Below are 24,424 nucleotides of genomic sequence, written 5' to 3' on the forward strand. Positions count from 1 at the left end.
GACATCCTTGATTGAGAACCTCACAAGGGTGAGCTGTCTAGGGTCCTGTGGGGATCGGCTGAGTGTGTTGCCATGTAAAAGGTAATCACTCTATGATCACTGAGCGTCTAGTCTGGGATTCTCTACCAGTCAGAGATCCGTGTACTGAGGTCATTGGTCGTTACTGTGACATCGATGTTGGACTCTCCTATAGAGCTACTATATGTGAAATATTGCTGTGGTAGATTATGAACTATAAGGTTGTGGGAGACAATGAAGTCCTCCAACAAGTGGCCCCGAGCATGAGAAACGGTGCTGTGCCAGAATGATGACTTGGCATTTACATCGGAGACAATGAGAACAGATTTCCTGTGCAGAAAGTTGAGCGCAAACTCCAGATAGTTCAGTGAATCATTGAAATCGGCTGAGGGTGAGCAATAGAGTGAAATCAAATAAAATGATAATGTAGAGGCTATGACTTGGATGCAAGTTGCAAACTTGTTGCAGAGCCCGTGTACTACCAATATATCAAGTTCCCGATTAAGCACAACAATGCAGGATTTGGGATCTTCGGGGACTGGTTGTATTACCCTAGCAGTAAGAGAATAACCCATTATTTTAGTTGAAGAACCAACTTGCACCTTTGCAAAATAGGGCTCCTGGATGGCAACAATATCGATTGAGCGTTCTTCTGCTGAAAGACGGATCTGTGGTAAACCAAGCTTCTCTTTAAGCGTGGTCACGCGTTATGTTTATCTAAAATGGCGACGCGATACCATGTTTGATTTCCATATGTAACGTATTTATGTATTCGTAGCAGAGGAAGAGACACACACACACAGTGTCGAAAACTTCTGTGAGTATTTTATTTCACTTTATCAAAAGAACAGGTTCCTGGTCTGTCTCCACTCGGCGTAAGTGGGGCAACGTTGGACCTCAATAGGGGGTCCAACGGCTAAATGACCAGATGAACTACGGTACAGAACACTACACATGAACAATTCCCACACACTTTTAAATCTCTGGTATTTCGTAGCGAACTGGTTCACCACAATGAAAACAACGCGGAGATGGGGGAAAGCCCTGGTGCCGTATGACAACAACACGCACTTACACTATCACAAGTATCTCAGTTTAAAGTACTGGTTGTTTAGATGGATGCACAGGGTGGTAGGTCACCCCTCAAACTATCTTCAGATCGATCCTGCAGGCAAATCTGGGCATCACTCCCTGGAGACATCTCATCATGACAAAAAATGTCCTCACGCTTGCACGGCTTATTACGGGGCGAATTGATGCTCCATCTGGCCCGAAGAGAGCAAGAGGGGAGTACCTCGACTCCTTTCTCCCTCTGCATCTTACGCTGTCATGCGTTGATTCCCTGAGGAACATGTTTCCAGCGAATTGTCTTCGGATCTTCAACAAATTTAGGATCCACCCTGATAGGTTCTGTGAAGACAAGCCCTACAGGAAGGAAATCCTCAAGAACTGCTACCAGATAATGAATATATGATACTCATCTGCTCCTGGACATGACTGACTGCTTTTTTTTTTTTAACTTGCCTATTTGTATTTGACAAAGACTTTGTTTTGTCTTCATGCAATCATATATTTTGTATATTTAATCTGTAAATGTCTCGGGTCGAGCACGCATGTACTCTTGTTTATTGTACATTGTGTTCCTCGCACCTTAGTCTGTAAATATTTGCACCCTTCTGGCACAGAGCCGTCCCGGGGTGACCCAAGGTTTCTCGGGAAATAAATTGATTTTAATAATAATAATAATAATAATAATAATAATGGACACGCAATGAGGTAGATTGCGACACAGCGGCGTATTTAACAAAATGGTCGCACTCTTGCGTTTGCATGTTCTCCGCATGTATTTGTTGGAGAACTTTTTACGTGTGCGCGTCATTTCGGAAATGTGCTGGACATTTGCGAAATGACGGACACAGTGCAATGTCCAGGAGGGAGTGCGGCTAGAAATGACGTAATCCGCGATTTCGACCCTTTTTCTAAGACGCGAATCGTGGGAATGAGCGTTGTTACTTCATCCTTACATCTACCCGAAATTGGGAATCTAAATGTTTCCCGTGGTCGCTACATTTCAGCGGTACGACCAATAATGCACAGGTGGGTGGCCTTGACGAGCGGGGTGGGGGGGAAGAGTTCTCATTGCCATTATTACGCTTGCGTTGGAACTGTTTCATCCGCACCTGCACCATCCGGACAGTGAGTAACGCCGTTTCAAAATAAATATTATTGAATTATCAATTGGCGATATCGAAAGGCGTATTATTCAGATCGACTCTTGTGCGTGTGCAGAGCAACGTGTCTGTAAGTACCCCCTTCTCTCTCTCTCTCATACAATTTCTAAGTCTAAGAAATTTCACTGCGATGTTTCTGGTGTAAAAAAAAGGTGATGTGGAAACGCTCGCGATATCAGCATTAAAAATCGACTTTGATATCGTCTCCTTATGAACAAGTTGTACCTTTGAAAGGGCCACATATTTGGTGGGTGCTTTCTCTCGTTAATTCGGGTATTAATACGGATGACTGTATAATTACCTCGGTCGGTAAAAGTAAAGTTCAAGTTGCAAATTTTTCTTCCCGCTTTAGCTGGCAAAAATGTAATTCATTCCAATTATTCCGCTGAGAATTACTGTAAGGCTGTCCGATTGGTCAAAATTAAACGAAAATTTATCCGCGCTAGAAAGCTCTAGTGAAGCGTTAAGCAAATATTCCCACATCCACCCCACTTCTAATTTAAAAAATTACCTTCGTGGTCCTCCTGCTCGCGTCAGCAGAAAGGAAAAGCTGGTGAAGATAAAATACAGGGTGGGCCACGTGCGTGTCTGTCTTCTTAGAAGTGATTTGCAAAATTTAAATCTGTTTCATATCAGATGTGTTTCTGACGCTATTCAGTAAATCCACACGATGTCATCGATGCCATTAAATGAATTGTTCTGGTTTCAGTTAAGCTGCAGCATGCCCCTCCCCTCCCCCGAGTTCTGAGTCTGGTCACGATAAAGGAAGCTCCATTCAACTTTTGGTAACATCGCGACAGTTCCATAAAAAAATAATTTCTGTTTAGCGCCAAGACTACTGAAATCAGAATAACTTCATTCTCGTTGTGATGACGCTGTTTATCAGGACCGGCCTCGCTTACTAACCCCGAGAGACGCACGAGATAAGCTTCGACGAGTTGAAAACTGGAGAAGATAATTAGCGGAGGTTTCAAAGATTCAAACATTGAAGGTGAATACGCGAACTTTGCTCATTATGATTCACGCGCGTCTTAAAAATTTACTCTTCGGATGACGTCATTTCAAAGTCCTGATTCGTAGTTTCGTTTTAGCGTTAATATCACAATGGCATAATGACGCCATCAAGCAAACGTCTACCCTATCTGCAAAAAAAAAAAAAAAAACAGCCCAGGAAACGAATTTAGTTTTCTTCCTGAGTAAAATTTGCGATTATCGGAGACCTGAAGAGAATGATCCGAATTAAACGGGCCAAGTTAGCGCAGTTTCGAGTTATCAGAGCAGTGGCCTGAAAGTAACAAAGACACTCACTCAGTGCAACCCAACATTTAACTTCTGTTTCGGTCGTGAACGTAAATTACTGGTGGGGGGGGGGGGGGGGGGGGAGTATAACATAAAAATAAAATATACTTCTGTTTATACTCAGGGAATATTTCGGGGTGTTGAGGAAGTCGCAAGATCGAAAGAGTACACGAAACAGCACCGTATTAACTTGTAACCTTCCTGTTTCACTGTTGTGACAACGTGTCTGCCAAATGCTGACAAATTCTTTCACTTATTTTAAAATCTCCTTTTTACGATCCGACTGAACATTTATGGTTATACCAAGAATATCCGTGGACTGTTTTTCTTAATTCTGTAGCAAATTCCATAAAGAAAAATAACTGCAGCGCAGATCTCTGAATTGAGGTACGTTTTGCCCCAACTTTAGAGACACACAACAGCTCCATACGTTGACATCGATGTTGTTGTTGTTGTAGTAGGCGCATTAGGAGCATTAGCGACTAAGGCCATATTGCTCCGTGTATATTGTTTGTAAATTGCGTGTGTTCTGAGGTCGATATTCTGTCTTCTAGACAAAAAAACCCGAGTTTCCAGGAGAAAAAAACCACTCTACCTTGGCTTGAGACCAAATCAGCCACGTTGTGAAAAGGCTCTTAAAAATTCCTCACGTCATCGACGGAACTCGAACTCAAGTCTTTTCACCCAGTGTGGGGTGAACAGATATCCTACCAACTGTGCTATCACGAAGGCACGTGGACATAGAGACAAACACAGTATTATAATACGTTTTGATTCAGTCCCCATTAACTCTTAGACACTTTTAAAACGGCCACTCTTCCATGCTTCTTTACGATTAGCCTTCAACGAGAACACCCTTCCCTCTCTGCACCAACTGACTCCAAGCGAGTACCCTTTCTATGTACAACAGCCCTTCTCCGTGCTAACTGTGGGACGCAACCCCCAAAGGGATCGTGGAAATTTTTAAATAAATTAATCTTTGTATACTTAAAAGACAAAACGAAGTAGTATAAAAGCTAAAACGGAACTAGTTATTGTTGGTGACTCTATTGTCAGGGGAATGGGGAATATACTATGTAAGAAGGATATGTGCAACAGGACCACGATATGTCTGCCAGGGGCAAAAGTTGATGACGTTGCAGGACAGATATCATCTTTTAAGGGCGCAAAAGGTGATGTTGTTGTACACGTTGGAACTAATGACCTTAATAGTAAGAGATCTGCAGATTTATTTAACAAGTACAGGTCAATGTTGAAAAAAAGTCACGCGTTACGGTTGAATGTGAAAGTGTCTGCAATTCTGCCCAGACGCGACAGCTTCTACAGGGATGGAATACAGTTAAATAGGAAGGATGTAAGAATAATTTGCTGATGCTATCAAGGTAATGTTAGGTGGATCGAAAATCTACTAGAGCCGGGGGGGGGGGGTTCACGGACTAAAAGATTAACGGTAGCCGCAGTCAGAGGCAAAAGTGATTCTTGCACTTCTTCTATTGAAACGACCAGCAGCCTAGAGAGCAAGTTGCTGGGGATTTCAAGAGCTGCTGGGAGTCATAGTGGAACAAATAAATACATGGGCTGTGTTAGAGTAACTAAGAGTAAGAACAAGGGCATGTATACTTGCATGTACACAAATGCTAGAAGTATAGTAAATAAAATTTATGAATTTGAAGTGCTGATCAAGACACCAAAGGCGGATAATATTGGGATATCAGAGACGTGGTGTCACACAGGAATTAGGAATGCAGAACTGGAATTTGGGGAGGAAAATGTAAACAGAAAGGACAGACAGGGTAGGAAGGAAGGAGGGGTTATGCTGTTAGTTAAGAAACACATAAAATCTAAGGAAGTGCATCCAACAGTACAATGTTGAGTCTGTTTGGTGTGACATAAACAATGGGAAAGGGAAAATAGAGTATGTTATAGGCCTAATGACTTTGATTAGTACAATGAACAGTTGTACAGAGAAATAGAATGGACCAGTAAATCAGAATGTCTTGTAATGGGGAGATTTTAACTTTCCACATATTGAGTAGAATTTGTGGGTTGGTCAATCGCACGCTAGCAAGACTTTTCTGGTTTTATTGGATGATTGTTTTCTACAGCAACGTGTTCGAGTGGCAACCAGAGGCAGCAACCATACACTTGATCTGATAATTAGCAGTGATTATTCATGTATTGAGATTCTGCAGATAAAGGAAGGTGGCAGTGATCACAGTGTACTGATGTAGGATTTACTTAAAGATATAATTACCATCAGGGGTAAAGGAAAGGGTTTTTGTTTTTGTAAAGGTGACTACAGTAGTCTCAGACAGTTTTTAAATTCTATACAGTGGAATCAATTGATAATGTTACCGACAGCAAATTCTAAGTGAGAAGCATTCAAGGAATTAATCATAGAAGCTACTAAAAGATTCATACCTATTAAGAAATATTGTTCAAGGTTCAAGCCTAAATGCATGTCGGATGAATAAATGAGGCTTGTGGCAGTATGGGAGGCATATAAAAATGTATGGGAGGCATATAAATTATCAGGTGACACAGAAGCCTACGGAAGTTATAAGCTAGTCTGTAATCAAGTCACAGAGGAGGTTAGTCAACCGAATACAGATTACGAGAAAACTTTGGCAATCGACGCAAAGAAAAACAACACAGAGTTCTTTACTTATATAAACTCTAGAAGGAAAGGGATGAATCAGATTGTTCCACTTGATATCGATGATTTGACTGTTCATTGATACTGCCCAGGTAGCTGATAAACTGAATGAGTATTTTGCATCAACGTTCACACATGCGTTATTCAAGGAAGGGGTATGCCAGAAGTTTATCAAACTCTAACAGGGAGCTAAGTGATTTTGTGATAACTAAGAGCAAATTGGAGGAGAAATTAGTAGTAGTAGTATGGGCATGTGATACAAGAAAGCAAGTAAGTGTATGAGCCTAAACAGCATCCGCCAAAAAAAAAAAAAAAAAAATCACACCATTCCCTCCAAATGCCAGTCCAGTTCCTCCTTAAATTTATTTAACCTATCAACTTCCACAACGACAGATGGAAGTTTATATCAGCAATTGACCACCCGATGGTTAAAGGGAAAGTTCCGCACATCTATTCTACATCTGTCTTTTCTTAATTTGAATTTATGCCCCCTTAGGTTCGTAATCTGAACAAGTGGAAGGATCCCATCAGAATTCAGCGTGCTCAATCCATTCAAGGCCTTATACACCTCAATAAGATTACCGCGCAGATGCCTAGTCTCCAGCCACGGCAATTTGCAGAATTAAGCCTCTCTTGGTAAGAGTATCCCTTCATTCCCCTCACCAACTTGTTGCCCTTCTCTGTACACGCTCAAGTAAATCTACATCTTTCCTAAAATGAGGCCTCCAGACCTGTACCCAGTACTCAAGGCGTGGCCTAACCATAGCCTTATACAGAGGGACAATCACCTCCTTTTCCCTGCTAGCAAAATTCCTATATATCTTTGACAAAATTATTATTATTATTATTAAAATCCGTTTATTAAAAATAGCAAGTGTTTGCCTTCACCCCTTATACACAGCCAACCGGCTAGAAGGGTGTACAAAATGCAGAATTGCAACTATATACAATATAAGAAGGGTGTACAAAGAGCAAAAATTACAATTATTTACAGTATTTACAATATAAGAAGAGTGTACAAAAATGCACGAATACAATTATTTACAATATTTATACAAATTGTTTACAAATTCACTCACTGTCAAGATTATAGTTGAATTAAGCTGTGCGCTTCTGAGATGCTCTTCACTCTGTACTTCTTGCTTTCGGAGTATTTCACAGGGTCTATTGTCAATGAGTTGAAAAGGTTCACTGCGTTGTTTGGGAAGAAGTTCTTCAGACAGCACAGGTTGGATAGTGTAGAATGCAACGGTAGGTAGGGGTTGTCAATACTGCGCCCAGCACGTGGAGTAGAGATAAGTCCTCGAAGACTGGGGGCGTCAATCACTCCGGTAAGCATCTGAGAAAGAAGAAGAATATTCCTGGATGCAATGTGAACTCTCCAGGGGGTGATATTTAAGTTGGTATATAACACAGCCCTGGAGATGGTGAAAGCATTGCCCGTGACCCTGTTCATCCATCGCATTACCCAGTACTCGACTGCGAGGAATCTATTTATGTACGACGTCGGGGCAGAAGACCAGATTGGTGATGCATACAATGCGATAGGTTGTAGGCACCGCTGGACGTATCCTCCGACTATATCTACGTTCAGTAACCCCGTCAGCTCTTGTCGAATTGCCCACATCGCCGAGAAAGTCTTCGTTTTCATGGTCGAGAAATGGTTCTGAAAAGTGAGGCCCTCGTCCCAAGTCAAGCCGAGGTCGGTGTGAGACTTCACTTTCCTTATCTGCACTCCATTGTGATAGGCTGTGATATCATTTTTTATTCTCTTTTTTGTAAAGGTAAGTTGAGCTGATTTTGAAGAATTTATTTCCAGACCTATTTGCAGTAGATATGCTACAAGGTTGTCGATCAGAACGGAGACTCGCTGATTAGTCAGATGAGTTTGCTCAGCTTCTTTAGACGTTATGTATAATTTGAGGTCGTCTGCATACGATGAGAAATCAGTATACCTTGCGAGGAAGGGTTCAAGGGCAGCAGCGAACAGTACACAGGATAGGACACCTCCCTGTGGTACTCCTCTCGTTATAATGCACTCCTGATGGAAGGATTTATAGCTGATGATGAGTTGTCTTGGCGTAAGGATGCGGTTGATGGTTTTTAGCAGGCTTCCAGTAATGCCAAAGTACTTTTCTAGAATGTTGATGAGAGCGGGAATTGAGAGTTTATCATAGGCAGATGAAATATCCAGGAAGATGACGTCTAGCTGAGATTTACTGTTGAGAGCAGTTTGAATTTTAAATAGGGTATCCAGTAGGTTTGTATATGTAGATCTTTTGGGGATCACGGTATGCAGATGTTTCGGTCTATGAGAGAAGCATTGGGCGATCAGTGCTGATAAGATAGCTTTCTCAAACACTTTTAATAGAGAGCAACCCACTGAGATCGGTCTCAAGTCCTTAGGTTCCTTTGGGTTTCTTCTTTTGGGTATGGGTTGTACCCTGTAGTGATTCCACATTGTCGGGATTGATCCGGACTTCAATATGCGATTAAAGATTACAAGAAGGGGCTCCACGATGAAGGCACTACACACTTTAACCATGAAGAGAGGGAAGCCGTCAGGACCAATTGTAGATTTATTAGGAAGTCTATTGATGGTATTTATAAGGTGTTGTTTTGTTAGCGTTATAGTTGAAAGGGGCTGTCTGGAGTGCGTGATGAAATCACTTAGGTTTGGGGTTTTTGGGTCTAATGGCAACTCGTTGAAAGTCGAAGATACCCATTCCTGAAATACCTTCTCATCGATATGGAAATCATTGTTGCATTTGGATGTAATACGTTTCAAGCGGTTTATTCTGTTGAGTGCCAGCTGCCGGATTGCATTTCGTTTACATTTGAGGAAGGTTGCCCGCTCTTTCTTGTACATCCGGTAGTCAGCTGAGTTATGGTACTTTTTCCATATTCTGAAAGCTTTTTGTTTCCTCTTGAATGCTACTTGGACTTCGGCATTGAACCATGTATTGGATCTATCAGAGAGTTTTAATTGTTTGGAAGCTCCTTGGGAGGCAATTTCAAGCAGCTGGTTAGCCAGTTTAGATATAGCAGTGTCTATTGATTCCTGCTGTAGATCCTTCCAGTTTATTTCTATGAGACGTGCAAGGATGATCTCTGGGTTTAAATATTTGATGGAGAATACTGTTTTGGTAATCTTCTTGTTCCTGAGAGCTTCATCAGTGTTTGAGTTTACAGTGACGTTGAACTCAAACGTGATGGGAGAGTGATCGGAGGGGAAGCTGTGGTGTTCAGTGGTCAGACCTAGGTGTGGAAGATTGTGGAATAGTAGATCCAGCATCTGGTTTCCCCTGGTAGGAGGTGTGGTTTGGTGAAATAAGCCAAACGTGCCAATGGCTGATATGAGATCCTCAGTGGCCTCATCATGTCTAGGCGTAGGCATGTTGAAATCGCCTATAATGAAGGTGGGGATGTTGGGGACTAGGTTGGCTGCTATCCATGCTATCAGTTCATTTCGTGAATCTTCTGTGTGGTCAGGGGGTAGATATACAAGACAAATTTGTAGTTGAATGGCATCCTTTCTTAATGTGGCACATAGGGCTTCGAATTTATCTGATTTGGTCACCTGAAATCTGGACTGCTTGAAACTGGATGAGTACAGTAACGCAACACCTCCACCGCGTCTGCTGTCCCTGGAATTATGGAGGCTGAGGTAATCAAGAGGCTGACCTATGACATTCAGTTGCCTTCCGTGAGATAACCAGGTTTCAGTCAAGCAGATGAACTGATATTCAGCTAGTAACATGATGGTTTGTAGGGGGTGTAGTTTATTGCTGATACTGCGTACATTTTGGTAGAAGCATTTAAGGGGAGTTATTGAGAGAGGTTGGCAAGAGGCTGATATTGGTTGCTATCCCTGTATTATTGTCGATCTTGTGCGGTAGGATGCGGAAGATGTCCGTTCTTTGTACATTTTTACTAGAGTTCCTGGCGGCCAGGTGCTGGTATCTAGCACTTTTAGTTCATCCTGTTTTTCACAAGTAATTGTAAATGAAGAATAGGAGGGATATCTTGTTTTCACAGGTCTCACAGCCACCTTGATCCCTATTTGTTCCTCAAAGAATTTAGATATATTTGCATCGGTTGTGGACGGTCCAAGTCTCGATATGAAGATTTTCGATTTTGTTTGGACGGATGTTATATTGTACATTTTCTCCAATACGTTGGATTGGTTGACTGGTGTGGTTTTGTTGGGGTATGCTGGTGATGTTTCTTGAGTGGGACCGGTCCCCTGGGCTACCAAACTATTTACAGACCTATCTTGGTGAGAAGTTGGATTATTGATCATTAATGACACTTCCGAAGGGGAATTAGGTCGCGATCGTTTGACGGGTGACTGCTGGGAGACAATATGTGCATAAGTGGGTTTTTTATTGGTGACACCACTCAAGCTTGAGTGTAGGCATGGAACATTTTGAGACGCTTCATTGTGAGAAACGGTTGCTTCAGATATATAATCGATATCACACCTAGGTTCACAAGGGTGCTCTAATACAGGTAATTGACTCAATTCGATGGGGGTAGGCAGGTCGCTGTGTTTCCTATTAGTTAAAGATTGTTTTTCTTTAGTACTGCTGGTTTGAGGTTTAGTGGGTTTCTTCATACTTTGATGACTATCACGATAAGCTGATATCATGTATTCATTTGATGTAGCTCCTTTGACATTTCGATGGTTTTGTTCTATGACGGAAGGCTGGTTCACAACGGTGATCTTATTTCTAATTACTTCTGCCTTTAGTAGTTGTACTTCTTCAAGTAGGCTTGAGTTTTGTGCTTTAATTTGCTTAATCTCATTAATGAGAGTATTCAGCTGACTGTTTATGAGAATCACATAATCGTTACTTATCCGGGGGTATTTTTCCACGTGTATCGAAGTTGTTGCCGTTTGGGAATATTTAGTGGCCGAGGTAGCTACGTCATGCATATCCCCTGACCTGCCCTGGCAGCCTGTCTGCATGGCTCAGAAAACTTCATATCTGACTGCACAATTACTGCCAGGTCTTTTTTATTTTCATTTTCTACACAGTTGGTACGTTTCTCTGGGGTTACTTCTACCCATGTGCAGTACTTTGCATTTGTCAAGGTTAAACTTCAGATGCCACTTCTTAGCCCATCTGCCCAAATTATCTAGATTCTGTTGCAGTAGCACACTGCCATTACTGTCACCCTACCAACCTTTGTATCAACTGCAAACTTCGACACTAAGCCTGATATACCTTCGTCAATACCATTGATAAATATACAAAACAACAGAGGACCCAACACCGAACCCTGTGGGACTCCACTAATAACATTAATCCACGAAGAGCAGCACCCATTGATTACCACCCTCTGTCTTCTCCCACTTAACCATCCTTTTATCCATTGTAGCAACTTACCCTTAATACCATTGTGCTCCAATTTGTACAGTAGTCTTCCATGCGCAACAGCGTCAAAAGCTTTCCTGAAATCCAAATATATGATATCAAAATTATTTTTTGCATCCAGTTCCCTTGTAACCACATCATAATATTCTATCAAATTTTTCAGACAAGGCTTTCCCTTAACAAACCCATGCTGTGTCTGAATTATTGCTGCAGTCTTGTCTAGATGATCCTGCAATGCATCTTTAACCAGTGACTCCATTATTTTACCCGCAACAGAAGTTAAACTAACTGGTCTGTTAAACTAAAAAGTCTGTTAAACACTAGTTAAACTAACTCGTGTCACCCTTCGATCCCCATTTGTGAATTGGGGATACATTTGCACGTCTTCAGTCCGTTGAGACCTTCCCCGAGTCCAAGGAAGCTTTCATAATTATGGCTAAGAGTTTGCTTAGGTGCTTTGCGGCCTCCTTTAATATAAATGGATAGATCCCATCCACCCCAGGTGCCTTTCTTATGTTTAACTTCAACAATTTCTCCTCCACTTTCCTCTCAATTATAACAAAATCATCTAGCTCACTGCCAGAATTTACTTCACCTCTGGCATTCCCCTTCCTGAATAACTCCTCATGTGTGAATGTAGATGCAAAATACTGATTCAGTTTGTTTGCTATCTGAGCAGGATCATCAACGGTGTAACCATCGATGTCAAGTGGACCAATCAGATTCAATCCCTTCCTTTTAGACTTTATATAAGTAAAGAAATCGTTGCTGTTTTTCTTAGCATCTTTTACCAAGGATTTCTCGTAATTTGCCTTCTCCTGCCTAACCTCCTTTTATGACCTGATTACAGGCTAGCTTATATCTGCCATAGGCTTCTGAGTATCTTGATAATTTATATGCGTCCCATGCATTTTTCTTCCCTGTTACGAGTCTCATTAGTTCATTAGATAACCATTTAGGCCTAAACCTTGAACAATATTTCTTAATAGGTATGAAACTTTTAGTAGCTTCCACGATTAATTCCTTGAATGCTTCCCACTTAGAATTTACTGTTGGTAACATCGTCAGTTGATCCCACTGTACAGAATTTAAAAACTGTCTGAGACCACTGTACTCCCCTTTACGGAAGCAAAAACCCTTTCCTTTACCCCTGATGGTAATTAAATCTTTAAGTAAATCCCACTTCAGCACACTGTGATCACTGCCACCTAGTGGTTCCTTTATCTGCAAATTCTTAATACACGAATGATCACTGCTGATAACCAGATCAAGAGTGTTACTTTCTCTGGTTGCCTCTCGAACATGCTGCTGCAGAAAACAATCATCCAATAAATCCACAAAAGTCTGACTAGTGTGTGAGTGACCAACCCACAAGTTCCAGTCAATATCTGGGCAGTTAAAATCAATCATTATAAGACATTCTGATTTATTATACCACTCTATTTCTCTGTACAATTGTTCATTGTACTCATTCGAGTCATTAGGCCTGTAAAACACTCCTACTCGTACCTTTACTTTCGCAGTGCGTATGTCACACCAAACTGACTGAACAGTGCACTGCTCATGAATATCAACTGGATGCACTTCTTTTGATTTTATGTTTTCTTAATTAACAGGATAACACCCCCTCCCTTTCTGTCCTGTCTATCCTTTCTGTACACATTGTACTCCCCAAATTCCAGTTCTGCATTCCTTATATCTTTGTGACACCACGTCTCTGCTATCCCAACAATATCCGCCTTTGATGTCTTGACCAACACTTCAAATTCATCAAATTTATTTACTTTACTTATAGCATTGGTATAGATCTTCCTATTCTTATTATTAGTTACCCTAACACATCCCATATACCCACCTGTTTCACTATGACTGCCATCAGTCCCTGAAACCCATAGCACCCCTCGCTCCAGGTCACTACTTACTCTACAAGTTGTGCAAGAATCACCTTCACCTCTGCCTGCGGCTGCTTTTAACCTTTTATTCTGTGAATCCCCAGAAGCAGGCAGTTTTGCGACCCACCTAACACTGCCTCAATAGTATCAGTAAATATTCTTCCACTCTTTCTATTTAAGTGTATTCCATCCCTGTAGAAGCAGTCTCCTCTGTTAATTGTTGAAATTGAACAAACTAGGCAACTGGTGCAAATGGAATCTCTCCAGTTATAATGAAGGAGGCAGCAAGGGAAATAAGCAAACCATTAGCCATAGTTATGAGAGCATCGTTAGAGTCAGGGGAGGTCCCCATGGACTGGAGATGTGCAAATGTATCCCAATTCACAAAGGGGGGTTCAAAGGTGACACAAATAATTATTGACCAGTTAGTTTAACTTCTGTTCCGGGGAAAATATATGAGTCACTGGTTAAAGAGATCGCCTCTTTAACCAGTTATTTAACCAGTCACCGAGACAAGACAGCAGTAATAGTTAAGACAAAGCATGGCTTGCCCGATAATTTTGATTAAATACGACCATGTGGACACGAAGGAACTGGATGCAAAAATTAATTTTGATGTAATTTATTTGGATTTCAGTAAAGCGTTTGATATTGTTGCACATGGACGACTGCAGCACAAATTGGAGCAGGTTAAGGACAAGTTACTGCAATGGATAAAGGGATGGTTGGGTGGGAGACAGCAGAGAGTGGTAATAAATGGACTCAGCTCTACGTGGATTAATGTTATTACCGGAGTCCGCAAAGTTCGGGGCTGGGTCCATTGTTGTTTTGTGTATTTGTCAATGGTATCGATGAAAGTATATCCGGCCTAATGTCCAAGTTTGCAGATGATACAAAGGTTGGCAGGGTTGTTAATGACAGTAAAGACAGTATGCTACTGCAACAGGATGAAAAAAGTTAGGCAGATTGGCTGAGAAGTGGCTGAATTTTAACATTGGCAAATGCAAAGTACTTGGCATCGGTAGCTGTAACCGAAGAGAAACATACCAACTGTATGGTTCTACACTCTGGGTGGTAGAGAATGAAAAAGAACTCGAAGTTATTGCGCAGTCAGATATGAAGTTCCTTGATCAGTGCAGACGGGTTGCCAGAGCAGGTGATGGAGTTTTGGCAATGATATATAGGAATTCTGCTAGCAGAGACAAGGAGGTGATTAACCCTTTCTATAAAGCAATGGTCAGGCCACGCCTTCAGTACTGTATACAGGTTTGGAAGCCTCATTTTAAGAAGGATGTAGAGTTGCTAGAACGAGTACACAGAACGGCAACAAGATTGGTGAGAGGAACAAAGGGGTGCGCTTACGAAGAAAGGCTTACGTTCTGCAAGTTGCCGTATCTGGAGACTAGGCACCTGCGACGTTACCTGATCGAGGTGTATAAGGTCTTGAATGGCTTGAGCGGGCTCAGTTCTGGCGGGATACTTCTGCTTGCTCAGATTACGAAACTTAGCGGCATAAATTATGTTAGACCACACTTGGAATACTGTGTTCAAGTATGGAGACCGCACCTAAAGAAAGACATCAAGCTTCTTGAAAGGGTGCAAAGAAGGGTAACTCGCCTGGTGAGATCGGCAAAAGGGCGTCCTTATGAAGAAAGACTTCGAATATGTGGGTTGCAGAGTTTGGAAACTAGACACCTTAGAGGAGATTTGATTGAGGTGTTTAAGGCTCTGAGAGGCATTAGTAAAATGAATGAGGACAAAATTTTAAGATTATAAATGATGCTAGAACTAGGGGACATAAATTCAAGTTACGGGGGGGAAATGTTTAGATTGGACTGCAGGAAGTTTTATTTTAGCCTGCGAGTTATAAATTACTGGAATAAGTTGCCTTCATGGGTGGTAGAGGCTGACAGTTTGGGGAAATTCAAAGGTCATCTGGATAGTACTTTCTGGTAAGGGAAGCGCAGAGGATGATAGGTTTAATTTCCTTTTTATTTATTTTTTTTATTAATTATTATTATTTATTTATTTTTTATTTATTTATTTATTATTATTATTTTTTTTTTTTTTTGGCTGGTGCAGCATAAGCCATAGGCTTTCTTGCACCATGCGGCCGTTACTAATACTAATACTAAATACTTAATTTAAATTGAAGAAAGACAGTTGTACAAAAGATGTGCGGCAGTTTGCCTTTTGCCAACGGGTGGTTGATTGCTGGAGTAGACTTCAATCTGTTGTTGTGGAAGCTCATAGTTTAAATAAATTTATGGCTGAATTAGACAAATATTTGTAGTGGACGGATTGGTGAATTGGGAAGGGTTTTTTTTTTTTTTTTTGCGTGATGTTGTATAATCTTGCTTTCTTGCATCCTATTCTTCAGCTAATGCTAAAACTCTTCGATTTGATGGAACCGTTTTCGATTTGTTGGAATCGTACTGAGTGATGAGAAAAGATGTGCAGATATTAAAGACAACCAAGATGAAATTTGCTGATCATAAACAAACAGTACATTATCGATGAAATTGTATGTGATTTTATCCTTGACTAGAAGACGAAAGAAGATATTTGTTGACATTGGGCTTGAACTTCTGTAGATTGTAATTTTCAGGAAATACGTAGGAAGGAAGGTTGTTCCAGAAAACGGCAGTTGAATGAATAAATGAGGAAGATGAAAAGTTGGTTCTGTGAGTTTGCAGTTGGACAGTAAATGGATGTTGGCTGGTGGCGGCACGTGTTCGAACTGTTTTGAAAGAGAGAGCGGGAATTATAGAAGCTAATTCAGAAGAACAGTGCCCATGGAAGTATCTGTAGAAGAGGCATGCAGCAGAAACAGTGCGTCTATGAGAAAGCCAGTGGAGAGACTCTGTCAGAGATGAATCATTAATTAACCTAACTGCCCTCTTCTGAATGGAATCAAGAAGCCTGAGAGAGGTTTTGGGGGCACCACCCCAGATGTGGGAACCATATTCCATGGCAGGGCGGATGTGCGATTTATACAGAGTGAGCAGCTGTTTGAAAAGTAACGGCGAGAGCGAAAGACAAAACCAAGTTTTTTAGATGCAGAGGAAGCAATATTTGTAATGTGCTTGTGCCAAGAGAGATTAGAAGTGAGGGTAATCCCCAAAAGAGATATATCAACTTGCCTAGAAATCAGAATATCACCAAATATAAGCATAGGAACAGAAGAATCCTTTTTGCGAGATAAAAGACAGGACTCAGTTTTAGAAGGATTGAAATCTTTGCCAGACTGGAGAATTACCTGGAGATAAGCATTTAAGGAATTGGTAGCGGATATTCGAGAAGTTGAATCTGATTGAGCAGTACAAGGTTTTCTCAAAATGGAAAGCGGAATGCAATGTGCTATCATCAGCAAAACTATGGATATGATTTCGAGTCAATGGAAGGTCATTAATATACAAGAGAAAAGAGTGGGGGAAAGAACTGAACCTTGGGGACACCAGAATTTGTGGTAAAGTTAGAAAACAGAGAGGCATGTACCATCTCTCTCTCTCTGTCAGGGGTCAGAGAGAAAAGAAGATAACCAATTACAAAAACCAGTTGGCAAACCATAAGATAGAAACTTATTTAGTAGACCTTTGTGTCAAACAAGATCGAAAGCTTTTGAGATGTCAAGAGCAACTGCTTGCGTTTAATCAAACCTTTCCATTGAATTTGTCCACAAATGGTTAATATAATAAGCAAGAATATCACCCGTGGATTGACACTGACGGAATCCATACTGGCGATCGTTGATCAGACGGAAGGTTTCAGGGTAGTTTAAGAGTTGGCGGTTAATTGATTTCTCCATTACTTTAGAACGAGTAGAAGTAATAGCAATGGGACGATAATTGGATGGGAGGGATTTGTCACCCTTTTTAGGAACTGGCTGGATATGAGCAAATTTCCAAGCAGAAGGAAAAACACCTTTGGAATAAGAAAGCGAAAAAGAACTTGGCAAAGAGCAGGAGTAAGTTCAGGAGCACAGGTTTTGAGAACAAGTGGAGAAATACCATCAGGACCTGGAGCATTCGTAGCATCAAGATTCGTCAAAATCCTTCAGACATCCTTTTGACGAAAGACCTCAGGAGGCATCGAGTGGAGCGTGTTGGGAATGGCGGGAGGTGTTTTACCAAGATCATTAATACATGAGTTGGAAGCAAAATGGGATGCTAGCAGGTCAGCTTTATCCCTGGCTGAAATGACAATAGAACCATCTGGTGGGAGTAGAGATGGGCAAAAGTTGTGGCCAATAAGTATGTAAAGAGACCAGAATGCTCGGCTACCTTTAAGGCAAGATGCAAGTTTTCTACTCTTAGCTTGTTCAGAAGCTAGTTTGGACTGATTAATAACTGCTTTAGAATTGTTGCGAACTTTCGTGTAGGCAGAAAACGAAACTGAAGAATTGGAAACAAGCCAATTACAATAAGCAGCATTCTTCTCTTGTACTGCCTTAGCACATTTATTGGAAAACCAAGGTTTAGATAAAGGACGAGATTTTAAAGTGGAGTGTGGCATAAAGGAATCTATTCCTACAAGAATAGGTATTGTGTTGTATATTCATGTCACTAGGTGGCTCCCAGACATACCTTTTTCTCTAGTTGTGTATTCTGTTAGCAAAAGAAACTGAATATTCATATCCAAACAGTGTAAATGTGTATGTGTAAGTGTTGTGTAATGTGAAGTCAGGTCACTTTTCCACAGGGGGAGCAGCCCACACTTGGGCAAATTGAACCCGGCGCTCAACTCTAGGACGTAAAGTCAGATCTGAACCTAAAAAATCTGTCAGTACAATCCAGCTCTATAATCCCGCACTCACCAGCAGTAGTGTAAGGCTGGTGGGTGCCAGCAATCTCACTCCCAGACTGCCCAGGAATATTATTATTGTTATTATTATTATTATATTAGGGTTACCCGTAATTGATTACATTAACTCGTAATTAATGTCTGTAAATTGTGTGTGATCTCTTGTAGATTTGGCTGTTTGCTGGACGAAAAAACCAGGGCATTTTCCACACGGTGTGGGGAGGACGGTGGCGACTCCATTGTGCTACACGCGGAGACAGGCTGCCCAAGAATAAGGTATATTTGGCTCAAACGGCACCTGGGGTTTCTCCCATCTCCGCGTATGCACATTGTATAGGAAACATTGATTGATTGTGTGTGTCCTGATATGAAGGGTGGCTCCTAGACACAAGCCCATCTCCACCTTTTACTCCTGAGAAAGCTCAGAACGTCTGCAAGACAGGCCTGAAAAAAAAAGAGCATTATGTCAGGCCATTTTGCCACCAGGGATTAACTAACACCTGGATCCACCATTCTCTATGTGTGCTGTAATGCACAAATCCTGCACCTACCGGAAGTAGTGCTATACTGGTAGGTGCCAGCAATCCCGCCCCCAAGGCTGCCCAAACTTGGAGGCCAGCGAAAAAAAAAAATATATATATATAAAATAAAAATAAAATAAAAAAATAAAAATAAAATAAAAAATAAAAATAAAAATTTTCCAACTAAGAACAATGTACACTTGTTGAAAAAAAAGCAACATTATACGATTATTTACATGCAAATAGCAAATACATACACTTACATTAACTTAACACTTAGAAACATTAACATTAACATTATCTCCACTTTAGAGTCCATCCACAAATGCAAGCCTGAATTGGGTGTCCAGGAGCAGAAGATCATCTCGCTGTAGACAAGAAACATCCTATAAAGATGACATTACACGAAGTGTTCTGTCGTCAAATGTGCAGCACTTCCCTTAATTGGTATCCTGCAATAGATTTCTTAGCTCCTGTCTTCTTTTAAAAACTTTGGCCGAGAATTCCTGAAGCAAAGCAAAGATGTCCCACCTCTGAACCAAGAGAGGTAAATTATTCTCCGTGAGGTTTGGCAACCTATTTAGTAATTCCTGCCTGTCTGAAGTATACAGTCCGCATTCAAGGATGACATGTCTCCAAGATTCCACCTCACCGCACGAACAGTAGGGGTCAGGTTCTAATCCTCTTTCAAATAGTTTGGCCCTTAAGCCATGTCCAGTGATTAACTCGTTGTCATGGTGGGAGCAAACCAAGACGACACCCTCCTGTCCATTGCAAAGCTTACGGCTGGAATGAAGCCTCTTGTAATGGTTCCATACTCACTCAAATCCCAACGTTGCTGCCAGCAATTCACAAGCTCGCCCCAAATTCTACGTTTTTCCTCCTTTATGTTGTTATTTGGATTAGAGGTGATATTCAATATTTGTAACGCCCTTCCCTTCTTTAAGTTATATACAATACCTCGGAAAATAATGTGTAAATCCAAGGGGATGGTACCTGCAATAACCTGTAAGGCATTTGTCGACACTGTCCTTGGAGCGCGTATAACTGTAAGCAACATTGTACGTTGCAGGGACAGAAGCTTGGCTTTAGTTGTAACCTTGGTAGCAGCCGCAAACCAAATACCAGCACCATAATCTACAATGGGAAGAAATATCGTCTTGTAGTACAATACCAGAGTTTTTTTGGATAAACCCCATTCCTTGCGGGAAATTCTAACAACTGCAGCTACGAACTTTTTGATTTTTTCATTGATTTTAGTGACATGTACATGAAACCTGAGACGATCATCTAAAGTTAAACCCAAATACTTGGTGTTCTGTACATATGGAATTTGAGTACCATATAGGGTTACCTTTGGCGGCCATCCATAATCGAAGTGGTGTTTAAACACCATGAAATTGGTCTTGGTGACAGAAATCTTTAGTTTATTCAAACCCGCCCATGCCACTAAATTATTCAAAACTGACTGAATTTTTTGTTCGAGAATTTGTCTTGATCCTCCCTGCACCGCCACCACCAAGTCATCTGCATATGCAACTTTGATGAACACATCGCTATCCTTCGTGAGCCACTGGTCTAGCACTGCATTCCAAAAGAGAGGTCCCAAGACTGAACCTTGAGGGCATCCTCTTGAAACGGTAGTCGTGTATGATAAATGCTTTGCACATACTCTAATTTGTCGATCCTTAAAGTAAGATCTGAGGACTCTGAACAGGTAGTCATCACACTTTGCCAGTTGCAGTGACCTGAGAGCACTCTCCCACCAAAGGGAATCGAAAGCGCCCTCAAAGTCAATAAAAACAGCAAGAACATATTTGCTGTTTGCCTCCTGAATGTAAGTCAGCAGGGTTGAGATTGCGTCCTCAGTGGAACGTCCTTTTTTGAATCCAAACTGGCAATCAGAGGAGAGATTATGTTCTGTAAATAATTTAAAAATCCTTGGGGCAATCATCCTTTCAAATAATTTGCCAAGATTTGCCAATAAAGAGATTGGCCTGTATGCTCTGGGGTTTGTTTTTGGCTTTCCCGGTTTATGCAAGATTTTTAAGAGCGCAAGCTTCCATTCGAGAGGGAAAAGCCCTTCTAGCAGGCATTTATTAAATAAGTTTAATAAAATCTCAGGGAAGAATTCATAAAATTTTCCAATTACTTGATTCTCAATGAGGTCAATGCCAGGACATTTTTTATGGTTCAATTTAGCTACTGCAGCACCTAGCTCAAGCATATTAAAAATGGCAGTTTCGGTTGTCCCCTTATATTCACGATTAATGCGTCTAATTTCCGCTTGATCAGGGCTGTCCATAAACGGCAAATCTTCCGGAAATAGGCTACTCACTATCCCTTCGACTGTAGATTCCCAGTCCGAAGTTTCTTGATTCTCTCTAATTATCGTGTTGTAAATTTCACCACACAAAAGTTTATTTCTTGAAAGCTTATAGATTATACCCCAAGGGTCAGCATTTCCTGTTTCCTTCACCAGACGTTGCCAACAATTTTGCCTGCTATCAGCAATTGCTTTATGGTACCTCTTCCTCAAGTCTCTGTAATCATTTTTCAAAGCCTGAGTGTCTGCGTCCGATAGATGCCTATTCCTTTGGTATGCTTTTCGTGCTTGTTGAGTTTGTTGTCTCAATTCAGCTAGTGTCGAAGACCACCATGGGACAGAAGTTCTTCCTGTCTGTTTTCTTTTCGTCGAGTAGGCCATCGCTTGATATAAATGATATTGAACCAGAAAAACATATTCTTTTGCTGTTAAGGTGTTAATGATTACTTTGTTATCTCCATTAAAAATTGTATTCAGATATTCACGAAACTTGGTCCAGTTCACCCTGTCCATCCGAAAACGCCTTAAATCCCTTATTGTTATATTCACTTGCCTATCCTCCGGTAAAATCGAGAAGGTGATTGCTCGATGGTCACTATTAATTAGATACGGATTGACGTCCCAATTTTGCACCCTATCCACCAGATTAATGGAGGTTAAAGTAGCATCTATATTAGATTCACCATTTGTCGTCGAGAATGTATATGGTTTATTTGGCAAGTTCTTTACACAGAGATTATGATCCAAGATCAGATCCACCAACTGCTCGCCTCGAGCATCAGAAAAGCCGCTGTTCCAAAGTGTAGACTTAGCGTTGAAATCTGCTGTAATTAGTAGGTTTTTAGCTGAAAATCTGCTACATACCCTGTCAAGTCTGTGTAAGGCTGGCTGAATATCTTCTGAGGGAGGAAAATACTGGGAAACCAGATAAAACGACTGGTCCCTGGAGGAAACCAGGATACAAACTGTGGTAGCAGAACATTCACTTGATATAGTTGTTATTACTAGTTCACTGTTAAAGATAATTATGGCGGCCTTGGGTCGATCGTCACTTGAGGCAATAATCCTTGCCGAAATTGGATATCCTATAACTTTATACGCTGAACCCCCTACCTGAGAAGAGTAATACGGTTCTTGCAAGCATACAATATCAAACCCCAGATCATCAGCAGCTTTCCTAATCTCGTCCGCCGCTGCACGAGATCTTTGCCCATTAATCTGAAGAATTTTTATTTCGCCGTATTGCAGGTTAACACTTGTTGAATCAATTACCGTTGTATTATTCATGTCTGGTTCTTCGGTCTGTCAATTCAACAGCTTTAAGATACTCAGGGCATTTATTATCCCTGACCGAGTGATTACAATCCCTACCTCTACGTTTACAATTAACACACTGTGGTGGTTCCTCCTTGTGAATACAGTCAGAAAAAACATGGCCTCCACCCCCGCAGTGGCCACAAGATACAGCTTTATGGGAACAGAACTGCGCACTGTGACCATATCCTAGACATCTGAAGCATTTGCTTACAAGTGTAAACTTACGAAATCTATGTGACGTGAAACCTAGATAAATTTTGTCACTCTGAATCACGTGTCCCATAAGGCGTGGGCTGAAACCAATAACCCAATTGGTCACTCTGGTTCCGGTGCCAGAGTTAAATCTGAATGTAATCTCATTCTTAACTTCCTCCTGGCTAAAACCGAAGTCTTTTAAATTTTTATTAATTAAATCCTCCAAAATATCCTCCTTAGAATATTCCTTCGGGACACCGTAGATCAAAATTGTAGGATCGGACAATCTGGGTTTTTCTATTGATAATCCTGCTTTTTTTAATGCAGAAGCACTTGAGATCTTCTTGGCATCATCAGGATTTGTTGTCTCTAACAACACACCTTTATTTCTCAAAAGACGTACACCCTTGATTTTCATGTCCTTGTGATCTTTTTTAATCACTTCAGTAACTGCCTTCCTGATATCCTGGCTAGACGCCAGGGAAGATTCTGCTGAGGGCCTAAGTATTAGTATGTTTTCGGAATCAGAGATCCCACTTCCGGAATGTATAGGAAACAAAGTATTCAAAGTATTCGTGTATAAAATGCGGCCTCCAGGGTCTCCCCTATATACCGCTGTAGCATCTGTAGGTTATTTATTGCCGGCAAATGTGTGTTGTGTGTGGTTATGTATGTGTAAGTGTATGTTCTGATGAGTGTTGTTTGCCGGCCCTGGAGACTTTGCAGCCAGGAGGCAGGGAGAGAAACTCACCTGCGTCCTGACTCCCGTCCCATGCCACGTGGAGGCGCTCCAGGAGCTACTATCATCTAAGAGGCTACCACTAAGTGGTAACCCAGGAAAAAGGCGGATGGGGAAAAGTAGGAAAAAGTAAGAAGAAGATGAGAGTAAACTCTCGAAGAAAATAGAGTACTAGAAGGATAATAAGAATAAAATTAAATTAAGCTAACTACAGTCTTGCTGGCTGGAGAGCCGCCCAACTCAACCAGTCAAACAAGACAACTATAAATTACAGAATATTAACAACAGCCGAAATGACAGCACATTAAAACTAGAACGCAAAAGCTGCCTCAAAGGCAAGTAATTCTATACAAAATATACACTCAAGGGATCACAGCTAGCCGGAAAGAAACAACCCGACCGGCCAGACAGTGAACCCCAGAAACAACACAGCAAAGAACAAGATTAAAAGTAAGTTAAAGCTATCCAACAGTCTTACTGACTGGAGTGCCGCCCAACACAACCAGTCAAGCAAGACAACTAAACAACAGTCTATGAACAACAGTCGATATAACATCACATTAAAGCAAGACACAAAAACTGTCTCAAAGACAACAGTTCTATACATTATATACACTCCAAGGGAATACTGCTAGTCAGAAGCAACAAGCAGTTCTATACATTACATACACTCCATCAAAATACCTTACAGCACAATTCAATCCATATTTGCTCCTCTCAACCGTTTTCTTCTCTTAAAAACAGAGGCAGCAAAATCGGAAAAGGCGGAAAAAGAATCAGCCGATTCCAGAAGAAAAGAAAAATCGTCTATAGTATAAACATTTGTACAAAAAGTAAGTTTGTGTCTTAGGTCAACATAGGAATTGCAATGTAGGACAATGTGCTCCACCGTCTCCTCCAAGCCACAATGACAGAGAGGAGAGGGGACCAGTCCAAACCTATAGAGGCGCGAGTTTATCCCGTGTCCAGAGATCAAGAAAGTGGAATACAAACTGGGTTGAAGCCAAGAAAGTTGCTTCGTCCTAATAAAGACCTTTGGAATAAAA

At 41.1% G+C, this 24,424-nt stretch overlaps 1 protein-coding gene across 1 annotated transcript in view; it reads left to right on the forward strand.

Moving 5' to 3' along the window:
- Positions 1-2,207: 2,207 nt before the first annotated feature.
- Positions 2,208-24,424, forward strand: part of LOC150092041 (uncharacterized) — an 88,000-nt gene continuing 65,783 nt past the window's right edge. The window contains exon 1 of the mRNA XM_090386752.1: positions 2,208-2,319. The gene's annotated coding sequence lies outside the window, so the exon portion shown is untranslated. The remainder of the gene's footprint in view (positions 2,320-24,424) is intronic.

Source organism: Mastigoproctus giganteus, chromosome 1 (assembly GCF_048544385.1).
Source record: "Mastigoproctus giganteus isolate SK-2022 chromosome 1, ASM4854438v1, whole genome shotgun sequence".
Classification (NCBI taxonomy): Eukaryota; Metazoa; Arthropoda; class Arachnida; order Uropygi; family Thelyphonidae; genus Mastigoproctus; species Mastigoproctus giganteus.